Source organism: Macaca mulatta, chromosome 5 (genome assembly GCF_049350105.2).
Source record: "Macaca mulatta isolate MMU2019108-1 chromosome 5, T2T-MMU8v2.0, whole genome shotgun sequence".
In the NCBI taxonomy this organism is placed as follows: Eukaryota; Metazoa; Chordata; class Mammalia; order Primates; family Cercopithecidae; genus Macaca; species Macaca mulatta.
The window spans coordinates 48,432,640-48,458,386 of record NC_133410.1 but is presented as its reverse complement, the minus strand read 5'-3'; the positions used below and the strand labels follow the sequence as shown (position 1 = coordinate 48,458,386).

The 25,747-nt window shown below is 40.4% G+C and overlaps 1 protein-coding gene, 1 non-coding gene and 1 pseudogene across 2 annotated transcripts in view; 2 read left to right on the top strand and 1 right to left on the bottom strand.

Moving 5' to 3' along the window:
* The window catches only part of OCIAD2 (OCIA domain containing 2), a 103,186-nt gene that overhangs the window by 40,458 nt on the left and 36,981 nt on the right, over positions 1–25,747 (top strand). The window lies entirely within an intron of this gene.
* LOC114678565 (small nucleolar RNA SNORA70) lies at positions 20,690–20,831 on the bottom strand (annotated as a pseudogene).
* Positions 24,137–24,239, top strand: LOC114678533 (U6 spliceosomal RNA). The gene has a single exon (XR_003729971.2). It is a non-coding gene; the product is annotated as a U6 spliceosomal RNA (small nuclear RNA).

Below are 25,747 nucleotides of genomic sequence, written 5' to 3'. Positions count from 1 at the left end.
ACCTGATGAGATCCTTTTCAATGTTCCTCATTCTATTTCAAACTCTATTTCAAACTCGTCATTAACTTTACTCAAGGTTCCCTTTCCATGCCTCACACTATTTCGTGTCTGTACATTTTCTTTTTTCCTGTAATTCTCTTTTCAGCTCTTCATGCCTGGATCTTACTCATCCTTCACAGCCTGACACAGAAACCATGCTCTCCATGAAGCCTTCTTGGATTTCTCCAGCCAGAAGAACCCCATCCCTCCTGTGACTTTCCTCAGCAGATTATGTGCACTTCCTGTAGGACATCCTAAAAAATATGGCCATTTTATGCAAAGTATTGTAGGCATTGGGAAGGTTAACAGATGGTTCCAGCCTTTGAGGGGTTTGCTATCTAGGAGTGTAGTCTAATAAACAGCTATGAAGAAATATGTGAGAATGTTTGAGATCCCTTGTTAGAATATAATCCAGCAAAGCAGGTCTTTGGTTTTATTCATGTTTATATTCCACAGAGTATTGTATAGATCCATGACTGGATAAATGCATATTTCAAGATTATTTAAGAAATTCTGGCTTTTGGCTGCACTCAGTGGCTCACACCTGCAATTCCTGCACTTTGGGAGGCCACGGTGGGTGGATCACTTGAGGTCAGGCATTTGAGACCAGCCTGGCCAACATGGTAAAACCCCATCTCTACTAAAATTACAAAAAATAGCCAGGTGTGGTGGCGCATGTCTATAGTCCCAGCTACTCGGGAGGCTGCGGCAGGAGGATCACCTGAACCCAGGTGGTAGAGCCAAGATTGAGCAACTACACTCCAGCTTAGGCAACAGAGTGAGACTTTGTCTCAAAAAAGAAGAAGGAAGGAAGGAAGGAAGGAAGGAAGGAAGGAAGGAAGGAAGGAAGGAAGGAAGGAAGGAAGGGTAAGGAGGAAGGAGAAAAGAACGAAAAGAAAGAAAGAAAAGAAAGAAAATAAAAGGGAAAAGAAAAGAAAAGAAAATTCTGGCTTTTTGCACTAAAAGTGCTTACCTGCCCTTCACATAACATTATCCAGAGAGGAAACTCTTCACTGTCATGCGCAGAAAAGGAAATCCCTATGATTAGTCAGCAGATACAGAAGAGAAAGCTTTCTACTAAAAAAAAAAAAAAGAGATTTTGTGTGTGTGTGTGTGTGTGTGTGTGTGTGTGTGTGTGTTTTAATTAGCCTGGAAGAAATGAGGCCTGGAGCAAAAACGGGGAATGAGGTAAAGGACATGATAGTTAAGATGTACTAATGTCAGAGGTATCCTAACCAGAATGACTTCATCTGGATAAAGGCCAAATAAAGCCAAATCTACTGGGTGACATTCCCAGGAAGTCAGGCACTCTTGGTCACAAGATGGTTGTGGTTGAGGGAATGAGTTAACAATGCTCGCTAAGTAAGACCCAGAACTTAAGGAAATGTCCTGACCTTTTAAGAATAAATAGCATTCTTAGTTTAAGAATAACTTTTGCTTTAAAAATAATAGTACACCCATAAATTCTTGCTGAAATCAATAGTGACACAACAGATGAAAATCCTAATAGCCTGTCACAAGCTGATCACAAGCCTTTATAATAAAGCACATTATTCTTAACCTTAATATCCTATGTAAGCAAACATTATGTTTGAGGTAGGGGTGTTCCTCTCCTTGCTTTATGAGCATGCCTTACTCTGTAATAAAAGCAGTCTCTACTAAAACTCTTAACTTCACTACGTTCTGTGACTCACCCTGAACTCTTTCCTACGCAAGGTCTAAGAACCCACTCTTGAGGTCTGGGATGAGACCCCTTTTTCAGTAACACTGAGACCTGGAGAACAATGAAGAAAAGGAAGATAGTTATTTTCCATAAGAACGAAAGAAGAGAGAGAGAGCAGAGAAAGGGAGGGGAGGGGAGGAGAGAGGAGAGGACAGAAGGGTAGCTAAGAAACCAGAATTTACCCCATAAAGCAAGGCTGAGAAAAGGTACTTTTCTGGGAGGAATGCATGGTTGCTGTGCCTGTTGGGAGCTATCTAGAAGTTGTATTTTTTCAAATGAAGAAGATAAGTGGTTTTTGAAAAAATGCTTTCCGAATATATGCTACAAGATGAACAAACCTCAAAAAAAATCACACTAAGTGAAAGAAGCCAGTCACAAAAGGCCACATGTTGCATGATTCTACTGAAGTTAAATGTATGTAGAATAGGCCAGAATAGGAACATCCATAGAGACAATACTGCTAATGGGTATATAGTTTCTTCGGGGGGGTGATGAAAATATCCTAGAATTAGCGCTGATGGGCGCACTACTTTGTGAATATAATAAAAAAAAAAAAGAAACACTGAAATGTAAAGTTTAAGGTGAATTTTATGGCATGTAAATTATATTTCAATGGGGCTGTGCTTTTTTTTACAGTAAAAATGAATAATGTTTAACATCTCTAAAAGAAAATTTCCAAATATTTACAGAATGCAAAATATGAATATCCTTGTTATATAAACATCTCTTACAAATCAATAAGAAAACATAAATAAAAATACACAAATAACATAATCCTGAATTCTACATAAGAGAAACATATTTGTATTAAGTATGAAAATATGATAAAATTCAAATGAACTGCTAAATAATTTGGAATTATAATTATGTACTATTTTTCACCTACCAAATTGGCAAAGGCTTAAAGAATATTGGTGATAAGTGGATGAAACAAACACTCTCTTATACAGGGGAGGTAGGGGTGCGCCTCCCCTTGCTTTATGAGGATGCCTTACACTGTAATAAAAGCAGTCTTTTCATAAAAATTGGCACAATTTTTATGAAAAGATATTTGAGAAGAATTAAAATTATTAACTACATTCCAATGAAGTTTCACTTACAATTGATTTTAAAAATGCAGCACTAGGATAAAAGGCCATATGCACCATTATAAATGAGAGTCTTAAAATATGTAAGGATATTAAGGAATGTTTCCTTGCATGTACAAAGAGCAAGTTATGAATAGTTTGTACTGAATGATCTGCATTTTATTTTAAATAAAGAAATATATATTAAAAATTAGATACACAATAAAGTGTCAATCTAAACAAATATCAGGGTAGTAAGATTATAAGTAATTTTCTCTGATTACTTAAAGTATAATTTTAAAAAAGATATGTAACATCATTTTTGAAATGAAAAAATAAGTAGGGGCTGTGCTTTTTAAAAAACTATTTCCTTTTTTTTGTTTTTTGTTTGTTTGTTTGTTTGTGTTTGTTTGTTTGTTTTTTGAGAGAGTGTCTTGCTCTGTCACCCAGACTGGAGTATAGTGGTGCGATCATGGCCCACTACAGCCTCGACCTCCCCAGGCTCAAATGATCCTTCCACCTCAACCTCTCTAGTAGATGGAACTACAAATGCATGATACCATGCCAGGTCATTACTTTTGCATTTCTTTTTTTTTTATAGTAGAGATGGGATTTTACCATGTTCCCCAGGCTGGTCTTGAACTCCTAGGCTCAAGTGATCTTCCTTCCTTGGTTTCCCAAAGTACAGAGATTACAGGCATGCACCATTGCTCCTGGCTGATTTTTTTCCTTTTTGCTTGAGAAACTATGCTTAAAGTCTACAGAGATTTCTTCACTAGTTTTTACTTGTTTTTAATTGAACTGTTAGGTAATCTTTAGTGATCATTGGGTGGTCTTTAAAAAAAAACAACAATTGGTGTAAGTATGACTTCTTTTCTCAAGGAGTTTACAATCTGCTTTGATAATGGATAATTCATTCACATGCCAAATGGTAAATAATACAAGAGTTAAACAGTACAGGAGATGACAAAAGGCACCACACAAATACCTCTATTAATAAAGAGGGTATTTCTAACAACGTTACTAGCTGTCCAAAATACTGGGTACAACCTAAAATTCAATATTAGGAATGATTAAATTATGGTACATCCCTCCAAATGGAAAAAATATTTGAGAGAATTTGGAATACATGTAATATGGGAAAACACTGAAGATATTATTATACCATAATGGTCAAAGAAGGTACAAAACTATTTACAAAGCACAATCTCCACTTTATCAAATATATGCATGTACAAGTAGAGAAAAAACTAGAAAGAAATGCTCAAAATATGAACAGAAATAGAATTACAGGCTTTAACAAACTTTTTGATTTGAGCCTGTGGTACTTTAATTTACATTTTTAAAAATTTATATTTTAAACAGAAAATACAAGCATACCATAAAGAATATAAAAGATATAAATCAAAATGCAGTTTTAAAAAAAGTCCTTTCCCATGACTGTCCCTGCCCCAGAGGCAACCACAGTTATAGGCTTCTTGTGTGTGCTTGGAGAAGTAGTCTATGTACATAGAAGCCCGTATGACCTCCAACCATATTTGGGTTATGGTTTCCTGGGTGAGCAGTTACCCCGGGAAAGAAGAGACTAAAGACTATTTTTCCTAGCTTCCTGTCTTCCCCACAAATTCACTCTAAGAGGATCATAATCAGACAGTAGAATGGAGTTTGGAGACCAGGAAACATAAGGTCTTCAAATGGAAACATTTCAAGTACGAAAGGAAATATCCTCTCCATTTACATAGCGCCTATGCTGAGTAAATGACTTTGTAACTTTACTTCATCCTTTTCATTTACATAGGGTATACACACACCAAGTAACCTCTAGAGGGTGTTTAAACCCCAAAAAATTCTGTCACAAGGTTCTTGAGCCCCTATGTTCGGGCCCTCCCCCACCCTGTGGAGTATGCTTTTATTTTCAATAAATCTCTGCTTCTGTTGTTTCGTTCTTTCCTTGTTTTGTTTGTGCATTTTGTCCAGTTCTTTGTTCGAGATGCCAAGAACCTGGACACCCTCAACCGGTAACAGTAGCATTTGTCTTCCCACAATAAAAAGGCCTGTCCTGGTATTTTGGGACTTCTCTTGTCCTACAAATTTTCTCCATGTTGCTCCCTAATCCTCTGACCGAAGTTTTCATGCACCAGTGAAGATAAAAGGCTAGACATTAAGTTTGGGGTAAGCTGAGCCCTGCAAACTTATTTGAGCTGCCTGCACAGAGGTGAATCAAATGGCTGTTAACCAATAACCAGTCCCCTACTGTCTTGCCCCTCTGACCCAGTGCTTCCCAAGCTTTAGTCATTTACATGCCCACTTCAGGGTTTTTGCTTATCCACCTATTCTCTTAATTTTTTTCTCTAAATTAGCTAACTTTTTCTTCTTAAATAAATATTTTAAAGGAAAATTTTACATTACAAAGTAGTTTTTTCGCATTTGTTTTTTAAATATATAACTTTTAAAATTATTTTAAAAACCCTTGAGTCCTTGGATTGAACTCAACTCAAGGGACCCTCCTGTCTCAGCCTGCTGTGTAGCTGGGACTACTGGCACACACCACTGTGCCTGGCTTTACAGTAGTTTTCAAATGCACATAGGAATATAATTATCAACATTTTAAAATGTGTCTGTATACCTAGTGGTCATATTTGAAATATTTAACAACCCAGAATGATGGAGGCAACATGAACAAGCAGTAGGGCTCTGTTGGCTCTTCCTGCCTGGGTGTCAGCCTACACTGCCTATGTAAAATCACCCTCTATGCCACCAGGGTTGCATTTAGCATATTTTAGAAACCCTGCTAGAATCCATGCAACTTTCTTTTGCTAAATTAATCTTCCTAAAATACAAATCTGATGTTGCTTTCCTGATCAAACATTGTCAATGCCAACTTCTCCACATTGCTTAGAGATGAAAGTTCAAACCCCTTAAGTTGGCATTTAACGCTTCTGAATTTGACTACAGCCTACCTTTCCTTTATTCATGTAGTGGTTATTTATTTATAGAACATCTATTATGTGTCTTTCCAGCTTTATCTCCTACTGTTACCTTTAACATATCTTAAACCCTAGCCATGCTTAAGTCCCAGAACATACCCTACTCCTCATCTCTGTTCTTTTGCTCATACTATTCTATTCTTCCCTGCTATAGCACCCTTCCACATCCAGCCATCTGCGTCTGTCAAAATCCTACATAAACTTCAGGACTCAGTTCATGACTTCTCCTCCATGAAACCATCCCACACACTTCTGGACCAGAAATAAGTCTCTCCCTCCTCTTTCCTCCTATAGCCTTTGTCCATCTACAAAGTATTAAAGCATTATCAGAGTTACATTCATGCCTGACTTCACTTCCTTGCAAAAACGAGTATGTTCCCAAAAGTGATTTCTTCCCCTGTCCAGCATCTAGCCTACTCCTTTGCCTTATTTAATCATGTTTCTTGAACTAATATGAACTGTCTCCTAGCAACAGCCCTGCCTATCCTACAGTATCTCACATTACAGAAATGGAAATTAGCCCTGGGAACATACATTTATTGGGTTGTCACTTGTGCAAAGATACCTGCACTGGGAAGTTTTCCAAAACTTTGCAATTGCTTTGCAGGCCACCGTGTTCTATTGTTCCATTGGGTTGCATATTGGTGACTAGATAGATTATTTCAAAAGACAAGGGAAGGAAAGTGTTGGAAATAGAAAGATTTGTAAGTTTTATCTGCGTCAACAAGTTGCAACTAGCATTCCATGTAAAAGATGCCAAGAGAGAGAGTCCCTTGTGAGTCAACCATGGTGCCCATAAAAACAAGGGGAAAACATTTCCAGATGCTTAGGCCCTAGGAAACTACACCGTCATTCTCTCTTAATTTCTTATATAACTGGAAAGATCATAAAGTATATTGCATGTCCATTTCTTGGGCTTTTACCCTAGATAGTTTTACTCTTTACCCTTTGTATTTTACCTTTTGTATTTTCTTTCCCAGTTAAACTTTTACCAGCTAAACACTATGAAACTCGCCTTTAATTAGGTCCTTAATTAGCCCTCAATAAATGGATATGGCATTTATTCAGAACTTCTTAGATATGCACCTGCCTTATAGGGAAAAAATCCAGAAACTCATAGGAAGAACAACATAAGCAAAACTACCATGCCTTCTTAAAGTGTCAAACTCTTTGAAGAGATCTCCAGGTGGGAAACAGCTCTGAGTTTCATTTTCCTTTAAGATTCTTCCACTTTGATTCCTACGACACCAACTCCAGCAGCTGCCAAGGCCTGCTTGTTCTTTCTTTAAGGACCTGGTTTATGCATATCCAAGAGACATTTCCTTACCCTTTAACACACTTAAGACAGGAAAGAACTTTCAAAAAGACTTTGCAAAATGCCAAGGGGCACACAGAGGAAGTAAATATAGACAACATAAGAAAAGTTTGGGTAAGTAGTTCTCAACCAGTGCTCCTTTAGGGGGCATTTGGCAATGTCTGGAGACATTTTTGACAGTCACAACTAGGTAGGTACTACTGGTCTCCAGTGAGTAGAGCATCCCGTGTCTCCCTGCTATAGTACCTACAGCAGAGCTGCTGCTAGCCCTCCAACAATGCTCAGAATAGACCCCTGCAACAAAGAATTATGTCAATAGTGATGAGGTTGAGAATCCCTGGTCAGTTTATATGATTCCTAACTCTAGGGAGCCACTTTCTGAGTCCCAGTCCTACCTTATTCTAATTGCCATCTGAGACAACTATGTCCTGGCTCCAAAAGCCTGGGATCTCTTTTTTCTCGGCTCTTAACCTGTCCCCACATGAAGGGTATCATCCTTCTCATAACCCCTCCCTTCATCATCTTCATCTCTCTCTGCTGAAGAACAGAAAAGGAACATCCTCCTGATGTTACTAACCTACACATTTTCCATGCAATTCTGGTGTACAGGCCCCTTGCCTAGTTGATGATGCCATGCATAATCTCACCCTTCAGGTATGACCTCACTCCTTACACCCATGACTATGGCTTTACCCTCCTATCCAAGAGCATAAACACACATTATGCAAAACAATCACAACACCCACTTAACACCAATGCTCCGTATACGGCCCCAGGTAAATCATTCAGATACAAGCTGCCTCTAACATCAACAGTTCTTGCAGCTGAGGAGCAGTGGCCCAGATATTGTCATGGAGAGGAAGAGTCATTCAACAAATCCTGGTGCTGAGCCCTGTGCTTGGTGATGGAGATAGCACCATGGAACAAGATAGATGCAGACTATACTATATAGATGAATCGATAAACTGGCAGTTATAATGAACTATATGCCAGGCCGGATGCTGTCTGCTTTATGTACGTAATCTCTGTGATGATAATTATCCTGCAAGTTAGGTACTTTAAAGTTGAGAAAATAGGGTTTGGCGGTTAGAAACCTTTCCCCAGTCACACTTTTCTTGAGTTATGGAAGCAAGGTTCAACTTCATATCTGTTTTATCCCTCCTGGGATATATCAAGAGGTGTTTTTAGAGCCCAAGCCCCATATTCTCTTCTGCCCCCTTCTGGTTAGCACAAATTTCATATCCTGCAGGAAGAAAAGTGAGAATGGGAGAAAGACGCTGACTCGTGTTTCTCCCTGCTCCGCCAGCAAATGCATTGGCTCATTTGCCTGGTGGAAGAATTGATTATTTGTGCTGCAGATTGTATCACAAAGGAGGGATTGGAGATATTTTCCAGCATGGACCTCCATCTGCTATCCACTTTGTTCGAGTCAAATGAAATATAGAGACAAATCTCTAAATCTAAAATATTTCATTGGGAAGCAACAATTGCAATTCAGGGCAGACACACAGACCAGGGGGCCTTCAGTATGTCCAAAGAACAAAGAGAAGGTTGGAAGTTTTATCAGAAAGACAACTGTTACATACTGTTTTGAAAAAAACTCTCACTGACACTGAAGAAGCTTCTGGGAGCTGGCCAGCTCTGACTGGTGAGTGACAGAAGTAGTCTTAGTGTCCTTTGTTTAGGCAGTACTAGGTAAAACCGATCACAGGGTTACAGCAGGCCATTTCATCAGCTGGGCTTGTGGAAAATTTAATTATTGGAGCAGATACTATATGATCCAAGTACTTTTCACCCAGCCCTCAACTCTGATTTAGTTGGTGATATGGTTTGGTTCTGCATCCCCACCCAAATCTCATCTTGAATTGTAAACCTCACATGTCGAGGGAGAGACCTGGTGGGAGGTGGCTGGATCATGGGGGCAGTTTCCCTCATGCTCTTCTTGTGATAGTGAGAGAGTTCTCACAAGATCTGATGGTTTTTGGGGCTCTTCCCCTTCGCTCACAGTTGCTCTCCTGTCGCCATGTGAAGAAGGTGCCTGGTTCCCCTTCTGCCATCATTGTAAGTTCCCTAAGGCCTCCCCAGCCATGAGGAGCTGTGAGTCAATTAAACCTGTTTCCTTTATAAATTACTTAGTCTCAGATATTTCTTTATAGCAGTGTGAAAATGGACTAATACAGTTGGGTATAACAAGAATGATTCAATTTATATAATCAACCTTCACATCTACTAGCAAGAGTATAATGCTCTGCTGGAAGATCAGAAGATGAGAAATTAAAAGGTCTTTACATTATGACCAGACTCAGACAAGAGGAGTCAGTAAAATGTCAGACAAGAGGAGAAAATGAAAAAATAGAGACTTGAATCTGCCAGCAAACACATTTATTAAATGGAGCCCAGGAGAGACTTGCAAAACTGCATCCTCACAAATGTCATAAGAATGGTCCAACACGATCATCCGTGGTATAGGGAGCACAGAGCCATCAGGTCTGGGCCCTGTTCTATATCCCAAAGACATCACAGTCAGGAGCAGTTAACCCTGTACTCTGGACCAACCCAAGATGGTACAATTGCTCCCTGTACTTGTGTAACTGCCTTTTCAAGTCTGGAAAAGATTAGAATTGAATAAAGATGAAGAAGCAAATCAAAAACTTAAAAAACTAATAGCATATGTTCGCTCTAGCAATCAGGTCTGTACTCATTAGGACAACTTAAAGGCTTAATTAAAGGTTTTTGAGAATATAGCAGATTAGAAAATCCAATGGATTAGCTTTGTGACTTTCATTTGAAAAGTGTAATTGACTTTGACTTCTAATTTTAGGTTAAAGAGCATAAGTAATCTTGAACAAATATTTAAACAGCATTTACTATTTAAGAGAACAAAAGGGTAACTATACTTTATAAATATGATTTATTGAATGTACAAGAGTTAATCTAAGTACTTAGAAAGATTTTTGCTTGTTAAGTCATAAATTTTCCTTGTCAGGCATTTGAAGCACTTACAAAAATTAAATTGTATGTATAAGTGTAGTTTCAAATGTTTAAGGAAATTTAATTAATCTTGTAAGTGGGAACAATGTTTAGGGGAACTTAATCTGTTAATGTTGAGTTACTCTAACATTAATCTGAGGCCAATTAAAGGTGATTGTTCTTGTTTCGTTCGCTTTATAAAAAGTCTAACATGATTGCTAAATTTAACATAAAGGCTTTAATACTGTTTTAATATTTGTAATTTTTTAAAACATTTTAGTTTTAAGTACAAACAAGAAAATCCTAAAAATAGTTCTTTCCTGACAAAAAGACCCCTCCCTGAGCATTTTTTAAGAATGTAGGTGACAGATAATGTGACTAGGAATGCTTCCCAAACTTTTTCAAGGACTCTGGAAGGATGAGAGATTATTTAAGTTGCCAGCTGCAAATATACATTGGCTTTGACATCTCAAATATTATCTTTAAAAATAAATTTTGTACTTCATTCCATATTAACACTGTACTCTCAACGGACCCAAGATGGTACAATGGCTCATCTTTTTAACATGAAAATATTTTCCCTAAACACCTTTCAAGTACCTTACAAGTACCCTTGCTAGAGAAGCAAAAGCTGAGACCATGAGCCCAGTTCAGCGGAGAATATGGTTCTTATGACACATACTAACAGGTATTCTCCAGTCCCACCGCCCACCTCTCCATCTCCACCCCAGGGTTACTATTGTGAGAAAGCTGCCTTTCAGATGCCTTGAGATCTTAGATCTTTTGTATAGCAAAGAGGGAGTTTAAAATAAGCCAGCCCTCCCACCTCCCATTTCCTGCCACTGTTAGAGCCCTTCAAATGAGCTTGGGCTTCTCTGGTTTGCACTGGAAACCACCTGTGCTGGTTATTAAAGTATTGTTTCTCATCTCCAAACCTGCCTTTCATAAACTGCTTTGCGATGCTCTGGCTGAACTTGGCAAAAAACAAACAAACAAACAAACAAACAAAAAAAAAACAAAAAAAAAAACTCTGTTCTTTGGCCTGCTTGCTACCCTATTCGGTCCTGCCAATAGGGGGCACTAGAGAGACTGCAAGATTAGCAGGACACTTGTTGCAGACTCCAGCTTTTGTCAACATACCCGGAGCCAGCCTCATTTTACCCTCGCAGTGGTGCCAGCACCACCCGGATACGGCTTCCTCCCCAGGGATCTGCATCCCAGCTCCAAGAGGCTCCTCTTCGAAATTTCTAGATTCTAATAATCCCAGCAACTTCCTTTTGTTCCCACAGCCCTGTGGGGCGGTAGCTACTTCCTGTGGTTATTTCTCTGTTCACACCGGTGTTCCCTTTGCTCCTTTAACCCTCCAACACCGATACCTCACATTATCTTCTCTCTGTTGTAGTAGCCAATGTGGTATCTGCTTTCCTGACTAGATCCTGACTCATACATTAGATTACACTCCCTGTTGCCCACTCACCTTGTTCCATTGATCCAGGCTCACAAGGAGAAAAGAGGAGTCGCCTCAGGCTCCAGGCCTACATTGAATCCAACCTCATTGGCCAGCCATATTCTGTGGGCACTCAGCAGCAAGCCCCAGTGTGTAGGGTGGTGCTCTGTTTCTTTTAATACTACCATAGAGAAGTACTTTCTGGGCCTGGCACCATGGCTCATGCCTGTAATCCCAGCACTTTGGGAGGCAGAGGAGGGAGATCCCTTGAGTTCAGGAATTCCAAGCTGCAGTGAGCTATGATCACGTCACAACACTCCAGCCTGGATGAGATAGGGAGACCTTGTCTCTAAAACAGAAAAAAAATACATGTTTTTTTTTTTAAGAAAAGTACTTTTTGTATATCTTTGGATGTACAATAAAGTAGAATCTTATAAAAGTCCCTGAACTCATATTTTCATAAAGATTCTGTTCTTCCTGTCTTATATTTATACCTCATTTGAATCTCCCAACAAACCCATGAGGGAGGCAGGGTGGCATATCATGTCCATGACCAGGGAGAACCTGAGAGGGAGCTCCCTCTCCTGTCTGCTCTCACCTGGACCAACTAGTGGCAGAACTGAATCTCTTTATTTCTTCTCTCTTCTGCTTCCAAGATGTGCTTAACACAATGATTTTTCTATTAATTTTCTACTGATGCATGACAAATGCCACAAATGTAGTGGCTTAAAACAACACTCATTTATTAGCTTGCAGTTCTGTCCATCACATGTCCAGCATAGAGTGGCTGGGCTCTCTGCTCTGATATCCCACTGATGAAATCAAGGTATCTGCTGGGCTGACACTGAGGAAAATTCATTTCCAAGATTATTCTTGCCATTGGTAGAATCCAGTTCCTTGCAGCTGTAGCCTGAGGTGCCCATTTCATTGCTGTCTGCCAGGCAGGTGCCACTCTCTGTTCCTAATGCTGCTTACGTTCCTTGTCATCCCTTCATCTTCAGGCCAGCAACAGCACATTGAATCTTCCTTGTACTTCTAACCTCTGATCTCTTCTTCTGCCGTCAGTTAAAGAAAACACTCTCCTCTTAAAGAGTTCATGTGCTGGATACAGTGAATCCCACCTGTAATTCCAGCAGTTTGAGAGGCCAAGGCAGGAGGATCGCTTGAGCCCAGGAGTTTGAGACCAACCTGGGCAACACAGCCAGACCCCCATTTCTACAAAAAAAAAAAAAAGGAAGGAAGGAGGGAGGGAGGGAAAGAGAAAGAAGGAAAGAAGGAAAGAAGGAAGGAAGGAAGGAAGGAAGGAAGGAAGGAAGGAAGGAAGGAAGGAAGGAAGGAAGGAAGGAAGGAAGGAGAAAAGAAAGAGAAAGAAAGAAAAAAGAAAGAAAGAAAGAGAGAAAGAAAGAAAGAGAAAGAAAGAAAGAAAGAAAAGAAAGAAAGAAAGAAAGAAAGAAAGAAAGAAAGAAAGAAAGAAAGAAAGAAAGAAAGAAAGAAAGAAAGAAAGGGAGGGAGGGAGGGAGGGAGGGAGGGAGGAAGGGAGGGAGGGAGAGAAAGAAAGAAAAAGAGAGAAAGAAAGAGAGAGAGAAGGAAGGAAGGAAGGGAGAGAAAGAAAGAAAAAGAGAGAGAAAGAAAGAGAGAGAGAAGGAAGGAAGGAAGGAAGGAAGGAAGGAAGGAAGGAAGGAAGGAAGGAAGGAAGGAAGGAAGGAAGGGAGAGAAAGAAAGAAAAAGAGAGAGAAAGAAAGAGAGAGAGAAGGAAGGAAGGAAGGAAGGGAAGGGAAGGAGAGAGGAAAGAGAGAGAGAGAAAGAAAGAAAGAAAGAAAGAAAGAAAGAAAGAAAGAAAGAAAGAAAGAAAGAAAGAAAGAAAGAAAAAGAAAGAAAGAAAGAAAGAAAGAAAGAAAGAAAGAAAGAAAGAAAGAAAGAAAGAAAGAAAGAAAGAAAGAGAGAGAAAGAGAGAGAGAGAGGGAGGGAGGGAGGGAGGGAGGAGAAGGAAGGAAGGAAAGAAGGAAGGAGAGAGAGAGAAAGAAGGAAGGAAGGAAGGATGGAAGGAAGGGGAGAGAGAGGGAGAGAGAGAAGGAAGGAAAGAAGCAAGGAAGGAAGGAAGGAGAAGGAAGGAGTGGGGAGGAAGGGTTCATGTGATTAGGTCAGGCTCCAGGCTTGCTGGGATAATCTCCCTAATTTAAGAGGAATTATGCTTGTTAACATAATCTAATCATGGGGGTAAAATCCACTAAATTCACAGTCCTGGGATTATGCAGGTCTTGTGCAACACAGGTGAGAGATCTTGGTGGCTTCTTAATTCTGCATACCACAGGACTTGTTTCCCATGGTGTTTTCTGCAGACTCCACCATCAGAATAGCTGAAGATAGCGCATTAAAAATGAAGATTCTTTGGTCACAACACAGACCTCTGAATCAATCTCCAGGGAGACTGGATCTAAGAATCTGCACCTAACACAAACTTCTCACATGATTCTGATGCTCAAGAAAATTGAAGAACCTAGAATTTCAGAGTGGCATTTCACAGGCTGGGTTAGAACAGAGCATCATCTCCACTCTGTGTGGTGTGCCACCCAAATGCCATCAGGACCTATGCACTCGCTTCTCCAGCTGGAGAAGGAGAGTATGAGCTCTTCCAGCTCCCAGGTGAGTCCCTCCAAAGGCGTTGCCCTCCTATGAAAGGAGCAGCCTTGTCCTCTCTCTGGAAGCCGCCCATTTCCAATGAACTGTCAATGCGGTGGGTACCAAGACCTACTCTCTCCTTGCTTCAATGTGGGGCATATCTGAAGGGCCATCCCAGCTTTTGCTTTTCCATTGAGATCACCTGAGGCCTCTCCTGTTCGTGCAGTTCAACTTTGTCTCCCCCACCTTGCACCCCTTGCTCCTGTACAGGCATCCCAAGGGCTCTCCTTAAGAAACCTCACACCCAAATCTCCATCTCAATCTGTTCCCAGGGAGCCTGACCTAAGACATACACATAGAGTTTACTGGAGATCTGTCTTTGTCACTCTGTCTCAAATGATATACCCAATCTGTCATCATCTCCATGGCTACCTCATCCAAGCCGCCATTTCTCTTTCTTCTCCTCTCCCACATTATATGCCATTCTCTACACACCAACCCCAGGGAACCCTAATAGCCCTTGATGATTTCTTTGTTTGCTGCCTACTTCCTGCATTAGATGTAAGCTTGAGGAAGGCAGAGACTGTTTTTTGTGGTTGTTATTGTTCACCTCTGTCTCTCTGGCATAGAATAAAGGCTAATAAATGCTTGTTGGATAAATTACTGGATTAAAGCACCAAACTCTCAATGATATGAAAAGATACCATCAGTCAGGTATAAGCAAATTCAATTTTTTTTTTTCAGTCCACCAGTACAACGGGAAGGTAATCTCCCATTGTAGCCAATTAAAATTAGAAAATGGACCTTGTAAGAAGACATTCATACAGCCAACAGACACATGAAAAAATGCTCATCATCACTGGCCATCAGAGAAATGCAAATCAAAACCACAATGAGATACCATCTCACACCAGTTAGAATGGCGATCATTAAAAAGTCAGGAAACAACAGGTGCTGGAGAGGATGTGGAGAAATAGGAACACTTTTACACTGTTGGTGGGATTGTAAACTAGTTCAACCATTATGGAAAACAGTATGGCGATTCCTCAAGGATCTAGAACTAGATGTATCATATGACCCAGCCATCCCATTACTGGGTATATACCCAAAGGATTATAAATCATGCTGCTATAAAGACACATGCACACGTATGTTTATTGCGCCACTATTCACAATAGCAAAGACTTGGAATCAACCCAAATGTCCATCAGTGACAGACTGGATTAAGAAAATGTGGCACATATACACTATGGAATACTATGCAGCCATAAAAAAGGATGAGTTTGTGTCCTTTGTAGGGACATGGATGCAGCTGGAAACCATCATTCTTAGCAAACTATCACAAGAACAGAAAACCAAACACTGCATGTTCTCACTCATAGGTGGGAACTGAACAATGAGATCACCTGGACTCGGGAAGGGGAATATCACACACTGGGGCCTATCATGGGGAGGGGGGAGGGGGGAGGGATTGCACTGGGAGTTATACCTGATGTAAATGACGAGTTGATGGGTGCTGACGAGTTGATGGGTGCAGCATAGCAACATGGCACAAGTATACATATGTAACAAACCTGCACGTTATGCACATGTACCTTAGAACTTAAAGTATAATAATAAAAAATAATTTAAAAAAGAAAAAAAATAATAAATAAAATGGACCTTGTATATTTTTCCCCCAAATTAGGTATATGAAGTTCATCTGGAAACTTTCCTTAAACATGAGGATTTTAGGTTACTTTTGGAAAATGTCAGGGAAAGAAGAAACTGGCCTCTGAGTCATTTTGGATCCCACTATCCAACTGTCATATCTTTTCTGTTACAAAATAGTTATATTCCAGCAATATGAGTTATAACATTAATATCTGAAGAGTAAATCTCATTCTCTCAGTGACTACCAAAATTAGTGGTACATTTTCTGAGTGGGGAGGGAAGAATAATTTCTTGATAGATTCAACTGAAAACTCTTTAGAAGACACATGAGCCTCGTTCTGCATAATTCTGTAAGTTCTAATGCAGGTCCAGTGGATTTATTTAAAATGAGGGATCTGTATCACATTACTTGCCAAATGAGCTCGAGAAATGAAAAACACATAAATCATTCTTACCTATAGCTTCTTTTTTGGAAAGGTACTAATCTTAGCTGCAGTGATTAGTGAAGAAAGGAGTATATGTTCTCTGAGCTAGTAATTCCTGAAACAGGATTCAGGAAAGGGCAGTTCTGTGACTCAAGTGCAGTTTTGGAATGACTTTTATGAAGAAAAAAAGCAATGTTTTCCAGGTAGTCAGAATAATTCAGACTCCAAAAGTATTACATGATTTATAAGAAGTGATTTGCCAGCCTTGGCTTCTTCAGAGGAGAAAAATCCTTGAAGGTATGTATGTATATTATGTATACATTTTTAAGTGCCAAAAAGTGCAAGACATCATAGTTAATTTAAAAGCAAAAATTCAAGATCATAAAAAGAGAGGGAAAGACTTATTCGTTGACCAGAGCAGACTTATGTGACATGCAGAGAATGAACTCTTGCCATATACATTTAGAGACCAATCATTTCAAGCCCATTAATAGTGCAATTGAGTACCCATGGGCACAGAGAGCCTTCCTAAGATATTACAGCAAGTCACAAAGTCATAAACAAAACCCAAAAAATACACATCTTTGTGTCTGTGTCTCATGGACCTAGTTATTCCTGCCTAGATGCCAACATCAGATTGAGAACCATAAAAATTTATTCGAACCAATAGCCAAGGAAGAAACTGAAAATATTTTCAAGAATTGCCTCTATATATGGGTTTTGGCATCAAGCAGTCATACTGCCTATAGTCTCACACTTGCAAAGAACAATTAATTCCAATGCAATATAAAATGTTCCAGGATTTAAAAAAGAATTACCCAATTTATTTTATAAAGCTAAAATAAACGACAGCAAACCCCAACATGACCAGCACAGAAAAGGAAAATATGAAAACAACATTTATTTTGGAGAGACTTCTAGCATTACATAGCCAAATTAAGTACGCAGGTGCCCTCTGACTCAGAAATTCCACTGTTGAGCACATATCCTGGAAACATTCCCAGGCAGGCTCAAGAGGGAAATGTACATGATGGATCATTGCAGCATGATGGTGGCAAGGAGATGGCATCACTGGGAGAGTAAATGGGTAAAATGTGGTGCAGGCACACCACAGAGTATTTTGCTGAGGGTAGAAGCAATTAGTTGGACATAATTAGAGCAGTAGAAATTGATTTTAAAATATGGTACATAGTGAAAAACACAAGAAACAGAACAATATAAAATATAATATAACTTAACAAACAATATGGCAAATCAGTAATATAAGCTTTTCAAAGACACATTCAAATAGAAATAAACATACTCATTAAAAGTATTGCTGATTGGAGACAATGGGACTAGGATATAAAATAAAGGAAATAAATAAATGCATGGCTGCATTCCAATTTCCATAGTCCCGAGTCCCTTTTGCCTTCATGGGTCCTTTCCTCCATTAGAAAAGTATTTAAAAATCATATTTTACAACTGTGTTGGTATAAAGATAAATATATTAATATTATGTATTAAAATATTTTATCTGGGCCAGGGATGGTGACTCACACCTGTAATCACAACACTTTGGGAGGCCAAGGCAGGAGGATTGCTTGAGGCTGGAAGTTCAAGACCAGCCTAGGCAACATAGTGAGACCCTGTCTCTATTTAAAAAAAAAAAATTTCTTTGCCCTAAAAGTACATTTTTACTTCTGACTTACAAGAAATTAAAACACTTTCCTGGGCCCCTAAATGTATCATGAGCCCTAAGATACTGTGCTTTCTGTGCCTGATGTGACTCTGAATAAATGAATGAATGAATGACAATGGGTCCTTGTAGGAACCACTGATAATCGTGTGTCAGGAACTAAGAAGTATGATTCATTCAGTGCTCTGCATTTTAGGTCCAAAAACCTTTACAGAAACAGCAGTTCCTTAAGTGCATTGAAGAACTCTGACTTATGAAAGAAGGATATTACTAAGACTTATGAAAAAAAAAGGATGGTTTCCCAAAAATGTATTCCATGTGGAAAATGCTGAGTTAAACAAAGCTAAGCAGGTTTTTATATCTCACAATCTGTCAGAATCTTTACTATATAGTGTAATATAAGTTATGAATCCCCAAGGAGGTGGGCAGGGAAGTTAACAGGCAGGGTTTCCCAAAGCCATTTGACAGTGACATTCTTCTGCTTTGATGGTAGAGGCACTGAGTGCTGAGAACTCCCTGAGAAGCTTGACCTAGGTCAGTCCCTGCCCCAGGCTCAGGCAGGTGAAATCACTCACAGCTGTCTGAGCCTGGACCCCCATCTGCCCTGCCTGCCCAAGCAGAGCTGTGCTTCCACTCAAGCTAGCAGACTGTGGCTCTTTCAACCTCTAGGTTGCAGGACAGTCTCTGGGAAGCACCGTGGCCCATGTCAGGACGAAGCCAGAGATTGTGGGTATGGTTTAATTTACAACCTCTGAATACTTAGACATAAAGTATGCAGGCTTTCATTTGTACAATCCACTTCCTTGTCTTTTTCAGTTTTAGAGGCTGCCTGCATTCCTTGGCTTGTGGCCCCTTCCTCACATCACTCCAACCTCTTGCTTCTGGGGCCACATCTTCTGCTACTGCCTTTGACTTTATTCCCTCCTTCTTGTAAGGACCCTCGTGATTACATTGGGTCCACCTGGAAAATCCAGATAGTCTCCTCATTTCAATATCCTTAATGTAATCACACCAGCAAAGATCTTTTTACCACGTAAGGAAACATATTCACTGGTTCCCAGGATTACGAGGTGGATATCTTTGGGGGTCATTGTTCTAACAATCCTTGAGAGATTTCATTGAGCAGAGCTCCACCTGCTAAGCTGCATTAGACATGCAGTGAGAAAAAAAAATTAGGGGTGCATTGACTCACTGAGATTTAGGAGGTTGTCTATTACTACAGCAGAATTTAGCACACATTTATACCTCATTTCATTTTTGCCTCCTGTTTATATTTTGCAATAACTCTATGCATTAAGTATGACTTTTTTAAATAAAGTACACTTTTAAAATAATATACTAGGACTAATCAATCTATGAGCAAACCAAAGGGTGTTTTTGTTCTTGAAAAAAGTAACTTTAGATCTGTAGACTTAAAAATAAATATTGCCCACATTTAATATCCTAACAAAATTCTTCCCTGACTCTGAAAAATTCCCTTTGGTCCAAAATAACTAACAGGTGGCCGGGCACAGTTGCTCATGCCTGTAGTCCCAGCACTTCAGGAGGCCGAGGCGGGCAGATCACGAGGTCAGGAGGTGGAGACCATCCTGGCCAACATAGTGAAACCCCATCTCTACTAAAAATAAAAAAAAAAATTAGCTGGGCGTGGTAGTGCCTGCCTGTAATCCCAGCTACTCCGGAGGCTGAGGCAAGAGAATCGCTTGAACCCAGGAGGCAGAGGTTGCAGTGAGCTGAGATCGCACCACTGTACTCCAGCCTGGCGATATAGCGAGACTTCGTCTCAAAAAAACAAAACAAAACAAAACAAACAAAAAAACACAACTAATAGGTTAGCAATGTTGATTTACTTAGATGCTGAACCAGGTGAAAGTAACAAAGAAAACAAACTTGATTGGAAGATTGTTAAATCTAGTCCTGTTTTTCCTAGAAGTTGAGGGGTGAGGATGGAGGGAGTTTTTCCTGATAATGGAAATGCAAATACATTTATCTGACTTTCTAAAGCACAACCCTTTCCCTAGTTCATGTAATCGTGTGTTATAGGTCATAAAACATAGAGTGAGAAATGTTTTACAGTCTTGAATTACAGAATCCAAGCTGCGCCACCACCCACATGTCTTCTTCATAAGTTGGATGGACTTCTGGACATGTCAGTCTCAGTACAAATCAGTGGTCACCAGCTTTTTGATTGTGCCCCTCTAATCAGCAAAACATGTTCAGCCCATACTTCCACTATGTATACTTACCAATGTATTACAAGCATTACAATACATGCACAAAAAAGACACTAAAAGATGATATAAAAGTGAGATAAATAATATTATTATTTATTCATTTTGGGGGGGTAGGAAGCAGGTTTTATTGGTGGGTGTGAATAAGGAGGGGCAAACCAGTGGGAGCCCCCATAAGTACAGGGCCTGCCACTTGTCCAGGGGGCCATGACTGGGGAGTGTTTGACCCGATAGCTGTCTAGGATGAGCTGCTTCACAGTTACCATGTCTTCAAATTCATCCACATTAATCTTGATAAAACCTTGCTTCTTTGAAATATGGATCTTCTAGCAGCTAGGGAACTTGAACTTGGTCCTGTGTGGGGTCTTAATCACATACTCCTTGTTCTGCAGCTTGGTGCAGATGAACATGAATGACTTGGCCAATGTGGACCTTTCCTCCCATGCCCTGGGGCTTTCAAAGGCACCCTGCATACCTGTCTAGAGCCTAGACTGGAAACATCATCAGGTCAGGGACATGAATATCCATTGGAAAGGGCTGTCTCCAAGGCTCCTTAGGGCAATGCATACAACATACAAGCAACAGGGTGCACACACTACTGAGAAGGCTGCTCTTCACAGCCATGGCACACCGGGCCCTTACAAGGAAAGGAACATGATCGGCTTAACTGACTATAGGAAATAATATTTTTAAATATCTTTCTAATCATGGCAGCATCATGCTACAATCATTAATATTTCAAGGCAAAATATGCCCTTAAGTTGCGGTTCCTCATTAATGATAATGGATGTGAATACAACCTGCAAGCCATCTCCTTGATAATTTTGACTGACTAAATAATTTTGTCAGACTTTTCCTCACATCTCATTTGACCCTTACTGTTTTTGCCTTTCAATGTGGGTATCAAAGAGTTTTTTCTAGGAGTAGCACTGTCTGCTCTATCTTTTTGTTGTTGCTGTTGTAGTTGTTTATTTGTTTGTACTCATGCTATTGTTTTCACCTCAATCCATGGTTTCTTTGCAGGAAATCTTTTTGAGTCATTTGTCTGTTTTTATAAGAGTTAATTTAATTAAAATTAGAGACTGTTGTCTAAAAAACAGTTATGACAATATAGCTGACCATACATAAACTGTAATGCATCACACTGTGCTGAAAGAAAGAGTGAGGAAACCACCATCAACCCATCTTTTCTGGAACTCCCACTCTCCCTCGGGTGCCTCCGTGTATGGTACAACCACCACACAAAGCCAGGTAACATCTGGATAAAGGGAGGGTGCCATTGTCGATCCATATATTGACTTTCATAATGCTTCTGGGAAGCATGTGCCATACTCTGTAGAACTCTAATATAAGTAGCTGAGGCCAGGCGCAGTGGCTCACGCCTGTAATCCCATCTGTTTGGGAGGCTGAAACAGGTGGATCGCTTGAGTCCAGGAGTTTGAGCCCAGCCTGGGCGACATGGTTTTCATGTTGATGGGGGTTTCATGTAGAAACTCCATCTCTACAAAAAAAAAAAAAAAAAATAGCTGGGCATAGTGGCGCACGCCTGTAGTCCCAGCTCCTCAGGAGGCAGAAGCAAGAGGATCACTTCAGCCTGGGAGGTCCAGGCTGCAGTGAGCTGTGATTGTGCCACTGCACTCCAGCCTGGGCAACAGAACAAGAACCTGTTTCCAAAAAAATAAAATAAAGTAAGAAGAAAGAAAAAAATAAGTATCTGAAATGCAAGTTTCTAAAGAGGCTTTTTTACATGAGCAATCAGTTTAGGTATGTGGCAAAAGACACAGTTTAGGTATGTGGCAAAATCTATTCTAATAATGTTGCCATTACAAAACAAATTACAAAGAAACTGAAGCCAGAAAGCCTAATCCCATAGACGGTTTTTGGAAACTGGGACCAGAAACCAGATAGTCTGAGTCTCGGGCCAACACACTTTCCGTTACACCATGAGATTATGAATGAGTGAACTTAGAAATTTCATGACCGAATTAAGTCCTCCTGGCCTCCCTTCAGCATGCTGTGCCCTGTGATGAGGGGGAAAGATGCAAGCCAAGAACAGGGAGAAGCCAGGAGGCAACAGGTCCAGCCCTGGATGAGGATTTTTAGTTCCCTCCAAGATAATTATAAAGAAAAGATATTTATTTATAAGAAAACATTGAAAGAATACAAGAAACTACTAGAAGTGGTTACCTTTAGGAGTAGGGTGAGGGTGGCAGGAAGGTAGTGGACAAAAATAGGGCTGGGGACCAGACTTCACAGTGCATACCTTATATATAGCTCTAATTTCTTTTTTCTTTTTCTTTTTTTTTTTTTTTTAGAGGGAATCTTGCTCTGTTGCCCAGGCTGGAGTGCAGTGGTACAATCTCCACTCACTACAACCTCCACTTCCAGGGTTCAAGCAACTCTCCCATTTCAACCTCCTGAGTAGCTGGGATTACAGGTGTACTCCACCATGTCTGGCTAATTTTTGTATTTTTAGTAGAGATGGGGTTTCACCATGTTGGCCAGGCTTATCTAGAACTCCTGAACTCAAGTGATCCACCCGCCTCATCCCCTCAAAGTGCAGGGATTTCATGCGTGAGCCCCTGCACCCAGCCTAGGTCTGATTTTTGAGCCAGGCTAGTGTATTACCTATAGAAAGGTATTTATAAAGGTCATGGTTTGCCTCCCATTGTATCTCTAGCTGTATGTCTCACTGAAAAAGATATTCAGATAGAAGAACCTTTAGAAGGTTCTTCTGAAAAGAGTTATGCGTGCCTTCTCTACCAGAAGTTCAAGGATATTATTAATATGGTTTGGATTTGTGTCCCTGCCCAAATCTCATGTCGAATTGTAATCCTCAATGTTGGAAGAGGGACCTAATGGGAGGTGATTGGATCATGGAGGCAGCTTCCCCTATGCTGTTCTTGTGATCGTGAGTTCCCCCAATTTCTGGTTGTTTAAAAGCATGTAGCCCTTTCCCCTTCACTCTCTTTTCCTCCTGCTCCAGCCATGAGGATGTGCTGGCTTCCCCTTAGCCTTCTGCCAGATTGTAATGTTTCTGAGGCCTCTCAAGCCATGCAGGATCATGAGCCAATTAAACTTCTTTTCTTCATAAATTACCCAGTCTCAGGTATTCCTTTATAGCAGTGTGAGAATTGACTAATATATTATATTCAGGGCTACATTGATTATATTGATATATATTGATTATATTCAAGAACAGCCAGCGAGGAAGATGTCTGGTGTGGCGACCTGTAAGAAATGATAAAATGTTCCTGGAAACGTAATAAGATGAAGGCAATTATAGTTCCCTCCTGTACTGGTAGAGTTCAATCAGGGAAGCAAGACCATTACGAGCACTATGGGGTAAGTTATTTACTATGGAGTTAAACTTTCCACAATCTGGGGAAAAGCTGAGGAAGAAAGGTCTGAAAAGCACCAGAAAAAAGTCACTAATCAACCCTGGAGCTGGTGAACAAGTCGAGGCTTGCTGGATATGAGGTGCCAACTGACTGCTGGAGGGCAGCCATGAAGGCGCTGGCATACAAGTCTATGGAAGGCTCTTTGTGGCTTCCACCTCTGTGAGTTCACAGCAGAGCATCTTATGGTGGGCCTGGTTCATGGCTGATCAGTAGGGCCAGCAGTCAGGAAGAGCTGGACATTGAGTGGGAAAAATTGAAGACAAGGTGGCACCCACAGGCACTGTTTTGGTTTTGTTGTTGTTATTGTTGTTGTTGTTTTGAGACGGAGTTTCGCTCTTGTCACCAGGCTGGAGTGCAATGGTATGATCTTGGCTCACGGCAACATCTGCCTCCCGTGTTCAAGCAATTCTAGTGCCTCAGCCTCTGAAGTAGCTGGGATTACAGGCGCCTTGCCTCGGCCTCCCAAAGTGCTGGGATTACAGGCGTGAGCCACCTCTTCCGGCCCCCATAAGCACTGTTAACCACACCTACCAATCATGGCCTTCAAAGTGCAATGGCTGCTGCGTCATTCCTGATCTCAAATTTCACACAAGGCACTCACTTCAAAATTGGAATGATATAGAGAACATTAGCATGGCCCCCGCATGCGGTGATGCACAAATCTATGAAGCATTCCATATTTTCAGCTTCCTTTTAATATCATGCGGTTATTTAGGTAATAAGAAATACTAAGTAATTAGCTTTAGATTTTGTAATTTTCTCCCTGAGTTTCCGCTAGATCTTTACATTCTAGTAGTCAATGTATTTTCAGTGAAATGTAAAAATATTCCTGTTCTCTTTGATCAGTATTAATTTCTTGAAATCATATTGTCACTTGAATCCTGTAGCTGTCATTCATCTCTTTTATAAGCAACATTTGATTTTTGATGTGTGTAGACCAGCTCTTCTTCATTTTTTCATCACATTTTCAAGATGTGATTTTACATTTCTGCATCTTAAAAACAGTTTGGTCAAAATTCTAGATACATGCTACTAATTTATGTACCTACACATGTGACCTTTGTGAACAGAAATTGCCATGTCCAATCTGTGTTTATACACAATTTTCTGGTTATATACTCCTTAGATCTGTGGATTCAAGTTACTGAAGTGAATACCATTAAAATCCTAGGCCATGTTAATTGATTATACATGTTTAGAATGTTAAACAAACAGGCCAGGCCCAGTGGCCTGTAATCCCAGCAACTTGGGAGGCCAAGGCAAGCAAATCGCTTGAGGCCAGGAGTTCGAGGCCAGCCAGACCAACATGGTGAAACACCATCTCCATTAAAAATACAAAAAATAGTTGGATGTGGTAGCACGCGTGCCTATAATCCCAGCTACTTGGGTGGCATGGAGGTTGCAGTGAGCGGAGATCATGCCACTGCACTCCAGCGTGGGTGACAAACAAACAAAATCACACAAGTTTCTCTTGTGGCAACTATAAGTTTGAACCATACAAGGTATCTCTGTATCTAAGTTATCTGGGAAATGTAATTCCAATTTAGCTACCTTGACATTGTACAAAGTCCCCATGGCTCCTCACAGGGACAAATGCAGTGTGGCTAAAAGCAACTTTGATAAGCTGCTTGGGATAGAGTGTAAGACATTCAAGACTCCAGCTCCAGCTTCAATTAACAATGACTACGCTTCCTTCTAAGGATGTGGGGCTGTCTGCCTTCACGGCTTCGGCTCTATGGGTGAAATATGCAGGTTTGGAGCTAGACCTGAATTGCTGAGGACTGTGGAGGAGAGGCAGCAAGGTGCCCCCAGCAGCTCAATGTTGCTTTTGCTGGCAGAGGGCTCAGCTTTGCTAGAAATAAACCTAGAATCATTTGCAGAAAATAAACTTAGAGGCTGGGTGTGGTGGCTCACACCTGTAATCCCAGCACTTTGGGAGGCCAGGGTGGGTGGATCACCTGAGGTCAGGAGTTCGAGACTAGACTGACCAACATGGTAAAACCCCGTCTGTACTAAAAATACAAAAATGAGCCAGGCATGGTGGTGGGTACCTGTAATCTCAGCTACTTGGGAGGCTGAGACAGGAGAATCACTTGAATCCAGAAGGCAGAGGTTGCTGGCAGGTAGAGGTTGCAGTGAGCCGAGAATCATGCCACTGCACTCTAGCCTGAGCAACGGAGTAAGACTCTGTC